Genomic DNA, 13,874 nt, shown 5'->3' with positions numbered 1-13,874 from the left:
GGAACACAAATTAATCAAATCGTTACTGCAATTCTTCAATATATTTAGTTAAAATAGTCCTTGCTTTAACAGCAGAGAACTCTGAGTCCTGGTTGACTGGTAGGAAGGTCTTGTAATGAAAATAAGTGTGTGAAGTAAGAAAGGGCCAGGTTCCAATCTCAGCTCTGCCATCTACTCACCATTTGCCTGTGGATAAATATGATCATCCATTAATTCAATTTTAAAACATTATTGAGAGCCTTCTGCCTGACAGGCACTATTATAAAAAAGGAAGATACAGCAGGGAATATACTAGATAAGTCTGTTGCCCCCACATGGTATTTATTCCAAAGTAGAGAGAGAGAGAAAGAGAGAGGGGGCATAAGGGGAGGAAAGGAGGGAGGAAGGAAGATGGATAGATGATGGATGGATGTGTAGACAGATACACAAGAGTTAATTTCGAATTGTTAGAAGTGCTATAAAAGGAATAAATAGGATAATAAGATAAAGATTTAAATGACTATTCAACAAAGGGTAATCAGGAAAGGCCTAAGAAAGCAAAATGTGAGCTAAGACCTGAAGATGGGAATGAGCCAGCAGCAGTGTGAAGTGCGTCAAGTCAAAGGCTGTTGCTGAAGACGGGAAAGGGCTTTGCCTGTTGAAGGCCCAGGAAACAGACCTGTGGGGGAGCAATATGTTGAGCTGGGAAGAGTGGCATGAGGCAAAGTTGGAAATGTAAGCAACAAGCAATTAGGTTTCTATTCTAACAGCAGTGAGAAACCACTGAAGAGTGTTAAACAAGAGAGGACGTGATCTGTTTTTAATAGATCAGTCTGGCTGCTGAATGAAAATAGATTGTAGCAATGCAACAGAAAAAGCAGGGAGGCTATTGAATACCTTCAGGCATGAGATCATGGTGGACGTGAGGTAGAATGGAGGCAGAGTTAAGTGGACAGATTTGAAATGCATTTTGAAGATAAAATTAATGGAATGTACTGATGACTTGTATGTGGGTGAGGAGAGTAAGGGAATGATCAAAGATGACTCCTAGATTTTTAGCTTTAGCAACTGGATGGATGGTGTCACCACTTACAGAGAGAGAAAGCTGGGAGTCACAGGTCAGATCAAGAGTTCTACTTTGGACATGTCAATTTGAGATTTCTTTTAGCCAGAAAGTAGAAATGCCAAGTAGTCATTTAAATATGTAAGTCTGAAGCTTAAAGGGGCAAAACCATCAGCACTTGGTGGTAAAAGCCATGGAACCAGATGAGATCATTGAGGGACAGAAGCTAGAGAAGACCAAGGATGAAACTCCAGGGCACTACAGTGTTCAGAGGTCAGGGAGAAGAAGGAGTTTGAGAAGGAGTTAATTACCTCACCATAAAATGCAAAGTTACCATCTAGAAAGAGCAAATAAAATTATGTATGGTTTGTTACTAGCTGGTTAAAGATACTCAACAATTTTTAGCTAATTTCTTCCATCTTTTTTAACCCTCTCTCTGCTCACCCACTCCCACCATCCAAATATAATTAATCTTTTGTTCTACAAAAGGGAAGTGAGCCACTGTATATACTAAAGAATTAGAAATTAACACTTCTTCTAGCTCAGTTTATATGAGCCTTAACTGAATATAATAAGCTCTCAAAGATCATACACTAACAAGTCATCATACATCACAACTAGTAATCCCAAGTGACACAATTTCATTTCATTCTAATTATTCTGTTTCATTCTAGTTATGCTGTTTTATTCTGAAGAATTCTGTTTTATTCTAATTATTCGACCAGAACTTAGTCTTAGAGCTACACCTAGATGCAAGGGGTGACTCAGAAATGTAGTCCTTTATTTTTGGCCCCAACATGCCCATCTAAAAACCAGGGTTCTGTTAAGGAAGAAGGGGAAATGGATGTCAATAGGCAACCAAGCAGCTCATTTACAGTGTGTATACAAGACTAATATCAACTAGAGTTTTTTATAGGATAAACCACTCAAGAATCTTCCTCTTTTAATAATTAGTCCAAAAAATGAGCGGTTCCTGATATAACCATCCATCCTGGGTCCTTTGATGAAGCTTTATCCTGTCTAATTTCAGTAAATTCAACATTATGGATCGTCTGTATTGCATGAGGCACATGGTTAGGCAATGTAGAAGATATAAAGATTTACAAATCTTCACATAATTTACACTTGTATTAGAAAAGAAAAATAATAGAAATTCTAACTGCCATAGGTTATCGTAATAGGCACCTAAATTAAGAAATATGGGAGTTCAGCATATAAAGAGATTCACTATGAAGAAGGTGTCGTAAAAGAAGATGCACAAAAGTCGGGCCCAGATGAGTAGACAGGAAAAGAACATTCCACGTAGAATCACTTCAACAAAGAAGTCAAGAGAGGTTAAGAATGATTAAGGATCAAGAGAGGTCAATCTGAATATAATAACGTTTGGAAAAGAAATTGTAATGTGTCTATAGATAATGAGCTTTTGTGTACAATTGACTATGAGCCTCCCGTGCCTGCAACATAATGATCTTTCTTATTTTCTCATGATCCTGGAAAGTAGGTTGGGAAATTCAAGGATGGTGTGGGGCGGTGAGAGGATATAATCAAGATAGAAGAAAGTGAGTCCGTTGTCCTTTTTGGCTTCCAGCCCCTCAGCTCTGGCCATGCCACCCCACTCCAGTCCTGGGAGTGGGCCCATCCAGAGCCTTACGTGCCCATGGATATGAGGCCATTCAGAAGCTGCACTGGGTCATTACCTCTCTTAGAAGAACATAGCACACTTTCAGACACAGCGCTGCAAAAATGTTGGATGAAGGATTGCATGGCAATCCTGTAACTTGGGTACATGCTCCAGGATTGCAGAGGTCCCAAATCATGAAGAGACTTTAATATCACCCTAAAATATTAGGAAATGAGGTATGACGAGAGGCTTTGCAAACAGAGGGTCAACAGAATGAGAACTATTATTTGGAATAACTTCAACAGCATTGATTGGAAGAGGAAATATTTTAAAAGATCCCTAGGAGACTACAGCTGATCCTTGAACAACACAGATTTGAACTGCACAGGTCCACTTATACGTAGATTCTTTTCAACAAATACATACAGCACTGTAAATGTACGTTCTCGTGATTTTCTTACGATAACATTATTGTAAGAATACAGTGCATAATACCTATAACATACAAAATATGTGTTAATGAACTGTTTATATTACTGATAAGGCTTCTAGTCATTAGTAGGCTATTAGTAGTTAAGTTTTTGGAGAATCAAAATTATGTGTGGATTTGTGACTATGCAAGGGGTGGGGGGTGTGGGGGGAGTTGGCCCCCAACCCCTGCTTTGTTCAAGGGTCAACTGTATTTCAATTTAGTCTAGTTGACTAAAGCATAAACTACGACTGTGCTGGAGACTGCCAATAGGTCAGTGTCCCACAATCACATTGCACTGTTGCTTTATGAGTGTATTTGATGGCACGATTGTTTACAGCCCTCCTCTTTCTTCCCTGTTTTATCATTAGTGTTACTTTAGAATAATGAAGCCTGTTCCATCCATTAACTCCACTAACATTTGATCTCCCCATGGACTGAGGTTAAAAATTAATTACTCTTCCAACATATTGATTACATGACTATAAATATAAAAACAGAACTACAGAGCAACTACAGGGACCTTTGTTTAAATAGCATGTTTGCTCTTTCTAAAGGAAGGAATTAATAGTGGAGGACCTTGGAACCGGAGGAGAAAAGCAACCCTAGAGTGCCATCTAGTGTTGGCAACATATTTAAACACAGTGCGTCGGACAAAGATTTGCTTTCAAATACCGTATGGGACCTCCTCCTGTTAAAAACGAGGCACTCAGCATTAATGTAATGAAGAAGCATAGAGCCAGAGAAGAGAAAGAAAAATCAGGGGGATCATTTACAAACTATATAAATGTCTAACCAATGTACTGTATACTTGAAACTAATAATAAAATTAAATTTAAAAAAAAAAAGAAGCAACATCTGACTAGCAAAAACCAAACTCTTAAACTACCTTTATTACTTGTCATCCAAATATAAATCTGAATTTTAAACAAAGTGTTCATTTGGAACTGCAGCAGAAGGAAGCCTTCGGCTCAATTCTAGGTAGCAGAGAGTTAACAGAATTGGAGTGCCTTGTTTGCAGCTTTGCTTCATCCATCCCTCACACAACTCCCTCTTTTTATCATTCCAGGGGAAGGTTGGCCTTGAGGTGGAGCTGGCTTTTAACTCTCTTCATCTCATTAACCTGGTCATTTCAGACTATTTCATCTAATTAAATGTGAACTCATAATACTTCATAAATTAAAGGATGGGTAGTATGGAAGAGGTTAGGAACTGGTGTTAAAATCTCTTGCTATGGAAATTCATTGTTACTGGGGTGGCTCATATATCAGAGCACTGCCTTCTCCAGACATTAAAATTCACTTTGTTTCATGTCCCTAATACTGCCCAGCCCTTGGGAAGCACGAATCTGACATTATATTAGGCAATTCACACTGACCTAGTAACTCAAAGCAATCATCACTGTTAACTTAAAGTGACTACACTCCAAAAGAAATAGAGTCTAAGGTCACAGTTGTAAATCTTGCCACAGGAAGGCCAAAGATTATAATCTTTATGCCAAGTGCTGTGGATTCCTTTCTGCTGAGTAGAGTCATATTTCAAAGACTTTACTAATCTGAAACCTATAGGCAGTTGTGACAATAACAGATACAGCTTAAATGACATCAAACACACATTTTAAAGAACACCGGTAAATCAGTAGAAAAAAAGACAATCACTTTTATCACTTTTATTATATCTGAGGTTGAGGTTTCATAGTTCTAGCTTCATACTACACTGAAATTCAGGTATCATAATTTTTATGAATAAAAAGGCTAACATAATTAAATAAATTATGATTGATTCAGGACGTGTATGACCCTGTATCAGTGTATATTTATATAACTTGCTAGCTGATTCTGCATTTGCTATAAGGATATTAAACAGGAGGTACTAGCTCAGTTGGAGCTTTGTGTTATTGAGACCAAGGTCAGAGGTTTGATTCATAAAGAGGATGGACAGCTTCACTGTCAGGTGCCTCAAGACATCTTAGCAATATGTTCCCTCAAGATCAAGGGGCTGTGGGAAGACATAGCTGCAGGAGGCTGTGGTAGTGGCATTCAAGATGTTGACCGCGTCAGTAAGTGACTGGATTTGCCCTGACAAAAAATGTGGAAATGAAAATTTTGCCAGAAGAACCAGCTGCAATAGAAGTGGCCGGGAGAAAACAACTGAGGCTAAGATGATGGAAGTGGGAGGCCCCAAAATAGGAAAGACACTGCAGAAAAGAGCCGAGTGCTAATGACTGGCTGTGTAAGGTTCAGTACTGTGAATTGGGCCAGAAGATCAGAATGTATGCTAAGTCAGAAGAAAGAACATGATATGGTGGTGGTTTTAATGAAAGAGAAATTGTTAAATATATAGAAAGACAAGAACCTGATGGTGAAATGTGATGAGTTTGGACATAAAAAAGAAAAATACAAAGGGAAAGCAGTTGGTCCAGCATTTATTTTAAAGGAAATTGAAAATAAAGAATCTGAGAGAGAAGAGGTTGAGGCTAAAGATCTTTCTAAATATAAATTAGATGAGGATGAAGATGATGCTGATTTCTCAAAACATAATCTTGATGCCAGTGAAGAAGATAGTAATAAAAAGAAACCTAATAGTTAAAGTCATTCAAAGTCTCAATCTTCATATTCATGATCTTTATCACATGCATCCTCCCCCTCAAGTTCAAGGTCTAGGTCCAAGTCCTGTTCAAAAAGTTCTTCCAGTTCACAGTCAAGATCTTGTTCCAGCTCCAGAAAATGTTCATGATCTCATGGGTCAAAATCAAGATTCAGCTCCAGATCCCACAAGGGCTCCTGTTCCCCACATAAGAAGATCTTATTCAAGTTCGTCATGTTGAAAGGAACAGAAAGAGAAGTTGTTCTAGATCTTCTTCATCTGGTAATGGGAAGAAAAGACAAACAAGATCACAGTCACACAAAAGCCAGGTGATTAATGAAAACACTAAACAACCCTGAGCCCAGGACCAAACTCTTGGGACACCACTGCTTCACCCAGGCACTACAGGTCATCTTCTGGATCATCCCATTCTGGTTCCCATTCAAGTTTCAAAAAGAAATAATGTATTAAAATTTGCATCTTTAGTATGAGGCAAACGTGGCACGATGTTAACATTTGATAAAGTTGAGTGGTGGTTAATTTTATTATTCTCTATGCTTGTTTACATGCTTGAAATAGCTCATAATTAACTTAAAAATTTTTCAAGAATCTTTTCAATTAAAAAAATCCATCTTAAAAAAAAAAATCCAGTAAAGTGTACGAAGCATATTTTTTTAAGAAGTTGGTGTCTTAGTTGGTCAGAAGTGCTAAATCTACCAGTAGAAGTACATGCCTTCCATTGCTTTTAAGACCAATACAGCTGTGTTTGTTTGTGTAATTAAAGGTAAAAAGTATTTAAACCCAAAATTAGATGCTCTATTTATCATTATTTACAACCATTTGTTTCATTTAGAACCATCTCAGCTATAACAAAGTACTTTCTTTCCTAATTTGTACTCTTGCTTTTCTCATCTCCAAATACGAGCTGTTTATTGACTTAAGATAGGATTACTAGGCTTGCCTGAACTTTAGGCGTGGAGGCAAAATTGTGGTAAAATAGTTAGAAACAATCTGTTTATGTTAATCTGAGAAAAGGAGTCGACCTGTTTATGTTAACCTATGTCAAAGTGATTCTTATCAGAAAAAGTTAAACTAGTTGGAAACTTCTTTATTTTGAAATTCCCTAAGCTAAGGGTGCCTTAGAATCATTGTCTTCCTTTTATTCAGTTTACTTTTTGCACTACCACATTTAACACAGAAAAATCTTGTGAATTGTAAGAGAAAGCTGTTACTCATTGCTCTTTTGCTGAGACATACTTTTGAGTAAAAATGTCTAACAGTTCATTTCTTCTCTGCTGTGTGGTTGTCTGATGAGAAAAACATCTTATTTCAAAATGTTTATCTTAATATTTTAAGAAACTTTGTGTGATATCCTTTCATAGTTAATGAGGAACAAATCGAAGAGAGTTTCTGAAGGATATTTCTCTTTGGGTAAAAGACCAACAGAGACATTGTGAATTTAAGCAACATTTGCCATGAGATGTTTAACTAATCATACTGCATAAAATAGTCTTCTGAGTAACAAATGAATGCTTTTTTTCTGTATGACATAAGCAGAAATAATTGTTCCTATTCACTTGCAATTTCTTATGGCTTAAAATACTTTCAGAGTGTATTTCTCAAAATTAAAATCTGGTCACTTGAGCTTTATTATGTCCTCTGGTTTTAAAAAAGTTTTCTCTTAATAGTATCTTCAGTGACAATGCAATTAAATATATCTATATTAAGGGAAATAATTGTGCTTGGGGACTTTTTGTTATAGGGATCAATACCCATTTTTTCTTGTTCTATTTTTTTCTTAACACTTAATGTCTTCTGCAATTAAAACTTAAAATTTTTAAGGTATTTTGCAGACAGATCAAACAAAATTATATTTGTTTTTTCTATTTTAAAATGAGTGATTTTTCTCTTCAACTGATCTAAAGACAAAAGCAAAATATCTTATGTAGAAATATTTTTATAATATTTTACAATGAACTTGTCCCTTGTTTTTACATCTTAATTTTCTTTGCTATGTTTAATATAGTTTGCACAAAACTTTTTCTCTCTTATAATTGTGCCTCAGACTTCTTGAAAGTCCACCTTCTAAATTGCCCAGATGACCTTCTAGATTCTACATGTCACTGTTGGTTTATTCTTGTGCTTTCTGTATTTAAAACTTTGGCTGTACTAAGCAAACGCAAGTACTTTGCAGACGATTCAGATGATTATGAGTTCATTTGATTTAACTATTTCATTTCATAAGGAAATGATGCTGTAGACAAATGCTAATATAGCTCACAAGTCAAAAAAAAAGAAAAAAGATCAATGGGTTTTGAGAGAGTGAATGTATAAATTGGCCACTATGTCTTTGTTGGTATTTTATCCAAAGAGAAATATCCTTCAGAAACTCTCTTCGATTTGTTCCTCATTAACTATGAAAGGATATCACACAAAGTTTCTTAAAATATTAAGGTAAACATTTTGAAATAAGATGTTTTTCTCATCAGACAACCATACAGCAGAGAAGAAATAAACTGTTAGACATTTTTACTCAAAAGTATGTCTCAGCAAAAGAGCAATGAGTAACAGCTTTCTCCTATAATTCACAAGATTTTTCTGTGTTAAATGTGGTGGTGCAAAAAGTTTTGGAAGGAAAAAAAAGTTTTGGGAGAGTGAATGTATAAATTGGCCGTTGCTGAAGGAAACTATTTTTTTTTCTGTTCTTATTAGACTTTTCATTGCATAAATAATGTATGCTTTCTGTGTGTAAAATAATGTCACGATATAATTTTTTAAAAGATATCATTCTTGCAAATTCTAACAATCCCCTCAACTACCCTGTTCCAACAGATTCTCTCACCTCATTTGTATGCCTCTCGTGCTTATAGAAAGATATACCTATATGTTGATTTTAGGGTTTTTAAATAAAAATAGAGTCATGCTACGTACATAATCTGGAACAGGATTTATCTTGACCTAGCAATATATCACAGGCATTCCTCTGGTTTGTAACTTAGTCTTCTTCATTGCCTAAAATTCTGTACAATGAGTGTTTTCAAAAGTCACTTAACTGTTCTGCTCTTCATGAGCATTCAGGTTGTTTCCAGATTTTTTGCGTTGTTTTATTTAGCGTTACAAACAATGCTGCAAAAACTCTTATACATATAATCTAATATGCCAGCCTTTTATTTTCCTAGGATACAGTCCCAAAAAAGACAGAAATATTAATAAATAATTGATACAGCCTCTAAGATCATGTTAAATACCTGAAGTTGAAAGAAAAGATTTCTCCTTTCACACACAATAAGTCTGAGGATGTGTTGTGACAAAACAACATGGCCACATTTGCTCCAGGTCTGAAATTCTGGAGAAAAATATTAAAATGAAAAAAAAAGAAACCTCTTTATGTTGATATTATGAAATTCAGCATACTCTCTGCCAAAATTACATTCTATGCAGTGATTTCATAAGATGAAGCAACATTAAGTATTTATCTTTGCTTTGCAATCCAGTTCTGAGGTAAGTTAAAGTCTAAGCAAGACATCTTTGGCCTCAGATGCTCCTGCAAAGAGCATTTCAAAAGAAATTTATTTCAATTTGCTTTTCTAAGAATAAGACCCACTTGAATGATAGGGAGACCACTAGAGTTGGAGCCAGAAGAACTAGGTCCAAGGCCTGGCTTAGGCACTTTTTAATAGCTGGCATTTATTGAGAGCTTATTATATACCAAACACTACACAAAATGCTTTATAGTAATTAACAGATATAATCCTCACAACCTGATGAAGTGTATACTAATTATTCCCATTTTACTGAGGAAACCAAAACACAAACAGTTATGGAACTTGCCAAGATTACACAGCTAATAAATAATTGGACCAGGAATCAAACACAGCAATGTTCCTCTAAGAACCCATGCTTTTAATTAATGTTCTATAAGTGGGTAACCTTGAGCCCTTTCCTTCCTAAGACTCAGATAACTTATCTCCAACATGAGGATAATAAACCTATTCTACCTATTTCTCTAGATCATTTAGAGGAGTAAGTGAGATCATTTCATTATGTTAAAGTCTCAATAAGTTATAAATCATTACAGTTTTTAGTTTCTTTTCTGATTTTAAAAAATGAGCAAGATAAACTCTAGATAAACTCTAAAGTAGATATCTTTTTTCAACAGGAAGATTTTTACTTAGGCAAATTACCTGGCATTGACCTTACAACATTGCCATCCTTTGAAACTGCATATGACATCTTTTTGATAGAAAATATGAGTGTGGCAAGTGGAATGCAAAGTAGACCCAGAGTCAGGGATGCAGACCTAACACTAGTTTCAGCCCTTATTAACTCTACAGCATATTCTCTCATTCTTCAAACTTCCCATCTGTAAAACCTAGTCCCTATCTCACACGTTATTAAATTAGTAATCCTGCATGTACTTTGTAAACTACCAAACAATAAGCTGTTGTTTGTATTACTGCCATGTCAGAGAAATGTACAACTTAACCAGGAGAGTGAAAAGGAAAGGGTGCCATGGGCAGGGAGCCAGCCCCAATCACCTCAGTGTCTCAGAACCTCTCAAGAGTTTAACTTTGATGACCATGGATTTTTGTCACTTCTGTTTTCCAGCCACAGTGGGAGGGGCTGTTTCTTTGCCTTGAGTCCCTGCCACGAACAGGGAAATTATTTATTCACTAATTCTTTCATTCGAGTACCAATATATTTGAGCATCTACCATGTGCCTAGCATTGTGCTAATTACTATAAACACAGGGGACAAAATAGTAATCAAAATTAAGTCCCTGTCCTTATGGAACTTACATTCTAGAGGGGAGACATAAACAAAATAAACAAATTTAAAAAATTACCTAAACAACAATAGTATGAGATAAGTACTAGGAGAAAATTAACAGTGATAGGTGACATGATAGAGTAGGAGATACCCACTTTGGATGGGTAGTAGTAAAGTTGGATGCTAAAGATGGAAAAGAAAAGAGAGAATTATAAGATGACTAGTAGGTTTTTGCAGTAGACAGCTTTAAGAACTATGTCACCATTTACTTACTCAATTGGAAGAGCAGTTGTGGAAGTCAAGAGTACTATTTAAGATATGTTGATTTTTAAATGCCTATAAGCCATTCAAATGTCAAGTTGGAAGTATCAACCCAAAGCACAAAGGAGAGATCTAGACTGAAGAGGAAAAAAAGGGATGTCATGAGCTAACAGACAGTACTTACAACATAGGAATCCACATTAAGCTGTACGATGTTATCTTTCCCTTGGTTACCGACATTTTAATTAATAACAGAAGTCTGAAAACCTTTCGAAAATGAATATTTTTTAATCTCTACTAGTGAAATTCCAATAACACTATAAGTTTCAGTAAAAATATTTATGGCCAGAAATTGAGAGGGAATTCTTAGGCTCTGGAAAATCATGTTGATAGGGTTGATCTACTACTCTGGTGGGGATATGGCAAAATGGAATGAGATGGAACTTGGACCAAGAAGGACCTGGGCTTGAATTCCAACCCTATCATTGCTAGTTATGTGGTTTTAAGACAGTTTCTTGTTCTTTTCATGTGGTTTAATTATCTAAATAATAAAAATGTAAATATCTACCCTATAGAATTGTTGTGAGAATTAAAAATAATATATGCAAAAATGCCTAGCTCAATAAATAGTTAAATTTCTCTTCTTTCCTGCATCATAAAATGTCTTCAAAGACGCAAGCTCTATTTCCACACCTCATTCTCACCTCAGTTTACTTCAGTTGAGTTTCCCATCCCTCCATTCCACTTGATCTCCTCTTTTCAAAGTCACCAGTGGTATTGAATCTGTCCTCAATTTTGCTCCATTTTTCCACAGCATCTGACCCAGGTGATTACTCCTCCCTCACTGGTTAGCTTTCTTCTCCTGCCTTCTGTGACACCATGCCATCCTGGTTTGCTACCTATATCATAGAAAGCTCCTTCTCAGTCTCTGCTGGGTTCTTTTTACCTACTCAAACTCATTTATCTTAGGTTCACTCCTGGAGCCCCATTTCTTTTGTTGCCTCACTCCCTCCAAAATAACATTATCCAGTTCTATTGTTTTAAATACATCCATAGACCCCCAAATTCATATCTTTCCCTGACCTACAAATTCATACATTTAGCTGCCTACTTGATAACTTCATGTAATAAGCACCTCAAATTTAAAAGATAAAAAACAGAACTCTGGACTTCTGGTCAAGATGGCAGAGTAGTTAAAGTCTGTGCTTGCCTCTTCCCATGGCCACATAAAAATTACAGCTAAATTATGGAACAACCAACCTTGAGAGCAACCTAAAGACTGGCAGAACAGAACTCTTTTACGAAGGAGTTAAAGAACTCTTATAACAGGATATAAAGAAGAAGCCACTTCGAGACTAGTAGGAGGGTGGATACACAGAACAGGCTGGCCCCATACCCACATGTGGTTGTTAAAAATCAGGAAGGAAGAGAGGGAAAAAAATGGCATAGATGATAGAGGCTCTGTTCATCCCTCTGGTGACTAAATCAAAGCTGCGACAGAAACAAGGAGCAGCAGCAAGGAAAAATCACCTGGGATCTAGAGGAACAAGCCATACAACTAGGGAGAAATCCAAGAAATCACCCTGCAATGGCAGAAGGTAGGATGGGGCAAGGACGTGGGGCTGCCCAGTCTCCAGTGGCTACATGAGATGGAGGCTGCGGAAGTGCCAGTGGCAGCAGCAGCCACGTCCGTGAGCAGATTTTCATGATGACGGACCTGCTCACTCTGAGCATCAGTGCCAATTCAGCTGCATTTAGGGGGCACCAGGGACTTACAGGGAGACACTGTTGGAGTGAGGGACCAGGCGAGACTCGCATGGTACAGAAGTGCCAGCGGTATCCATTGTTCCCTGTTGAACCCTCCCCGCTACCAGTACACAAACACAGAGCCACCATAGCCGTGACTTCATCACACTGGATAACAGAAGTCACTCCACACAGAGGATTCCCTGGAGCACCCCCTCCCCCAACTCGCGGCCCCACCCAAGCCACATCCAAGTATATCCTCAGCCAGTCAGATGCTCCTTGCTGAGCAGCATGTAGACTGACACTGGAGGCAGCTGGCCTCAGTTTCTGATGTGGCCTTTTGAGGCAACTATAAGCACAATATCTGTGGATTGCTTGCTGAATCTTAACAGGTGGCCCCGGAGGGGCAGAGGCTTGGGCTAACTTTGGCCTGTAGCTGAATCCCTCTCAGGACTGTGCCACTGGACACTTACTTCACAAATCCACACTAATAAGACCGGGAGACTTAGTAGCTTTGCTTAGTACATAGAAACAGACACAGAAAGACAGTCAAAATGGGAAGCAGACACCATATGAGAGAACAGAACAGAGATCCAGATATAATGGAGTCAAGTAATCTAACAGATGCAGAGTTCAAAACACTGATTATAAAGATGTCAATGAACTTTTGGGAAATGTAGATAAAATCAACAAAGAGATTTAAAAATATATAAAAATGGAAATGGAAATTATAAAAGGGCACCAGTCTGAAATGAAGAACACATTATTTGAGATGAGAAGTATATTAAATGGAATAAACAAAGTGAATAAAGAAAAGGATCAAATGCCCTATCTAGAGGATGGGAAAGCCAAGGACACTCAATCAGAATGGCAAGAGATAAGATGCCACAACTATAAAAATAATTTAAGGAGCATATAGGACACTAGTAAGGGTCAAAATATCCATCTGATCAGCGTAACTGAAGAAAATCAAGATGTTGAACAGCTATTTGAAGAAATAATGATGGAAAACTTCCCTAACCTGGTGAAGGAAATGGACATAAAACCCCAGGAAGCTCAGAGAATTCCAAAAATCAGGGATCCAAAGAGGCCCACACCAACACACATCATAATTAAAATGCCAACGGTTAAATACAAAGAAAGAATATTAAAAGCAGCAAGAGAAAAACAGATAGTTACTTTTAAGAGAAAACCCATAAGACTGGCAGCTGATTTCTCAAAAGAAACTATGCAGGACAGAAGGGTTTGGCAAAAAATATTCGACATCATGAAGACTGAGGATATACAACCAAGAATAATTTATCCAGCAAAGCTATCATTTAGAATTGAAGGACAGATAAAGAGCTTCCCAGACAAAAAAAGTTATCACCACCAAGTAA

At 37.0% G+C, this 13,874-nt stretch overlaps 1 pseudogene; it reads left to right on the top strand.

Annotated features, from left to right (window-relative positions):
- The first annotated feature begins 5,176 nt into the window (after positions 1-5,176).
- On the top strand, positions 5,177-6,201 carry LOC105300288 (annotated as a pseudogene).
- The last annotated feature ends 7,673 nt before the right edge of the window (positions 6,202-13,874 follow it).

This window comes from Pteropus vampyrus, unplaced genomic scaffold, assembly GCF_000151845.1.
Source record: "Pteropus vampyrus isolate Shadow unplaced genomic scaffold, Pvam_2.0 Scaffold206, whole genome shotgun sequence".
NCBI lineage: Eukaryota > Metazoa > Chordata > Mammalia > Chiroptera > Pteropodidae > Pteropus > Pteropus vampyrus.
The sequence above is the reverse complement of the archived record's forward strand: the minus strand, read 5'-3'. Positions and strand labels throughout refer to the sequence as shown.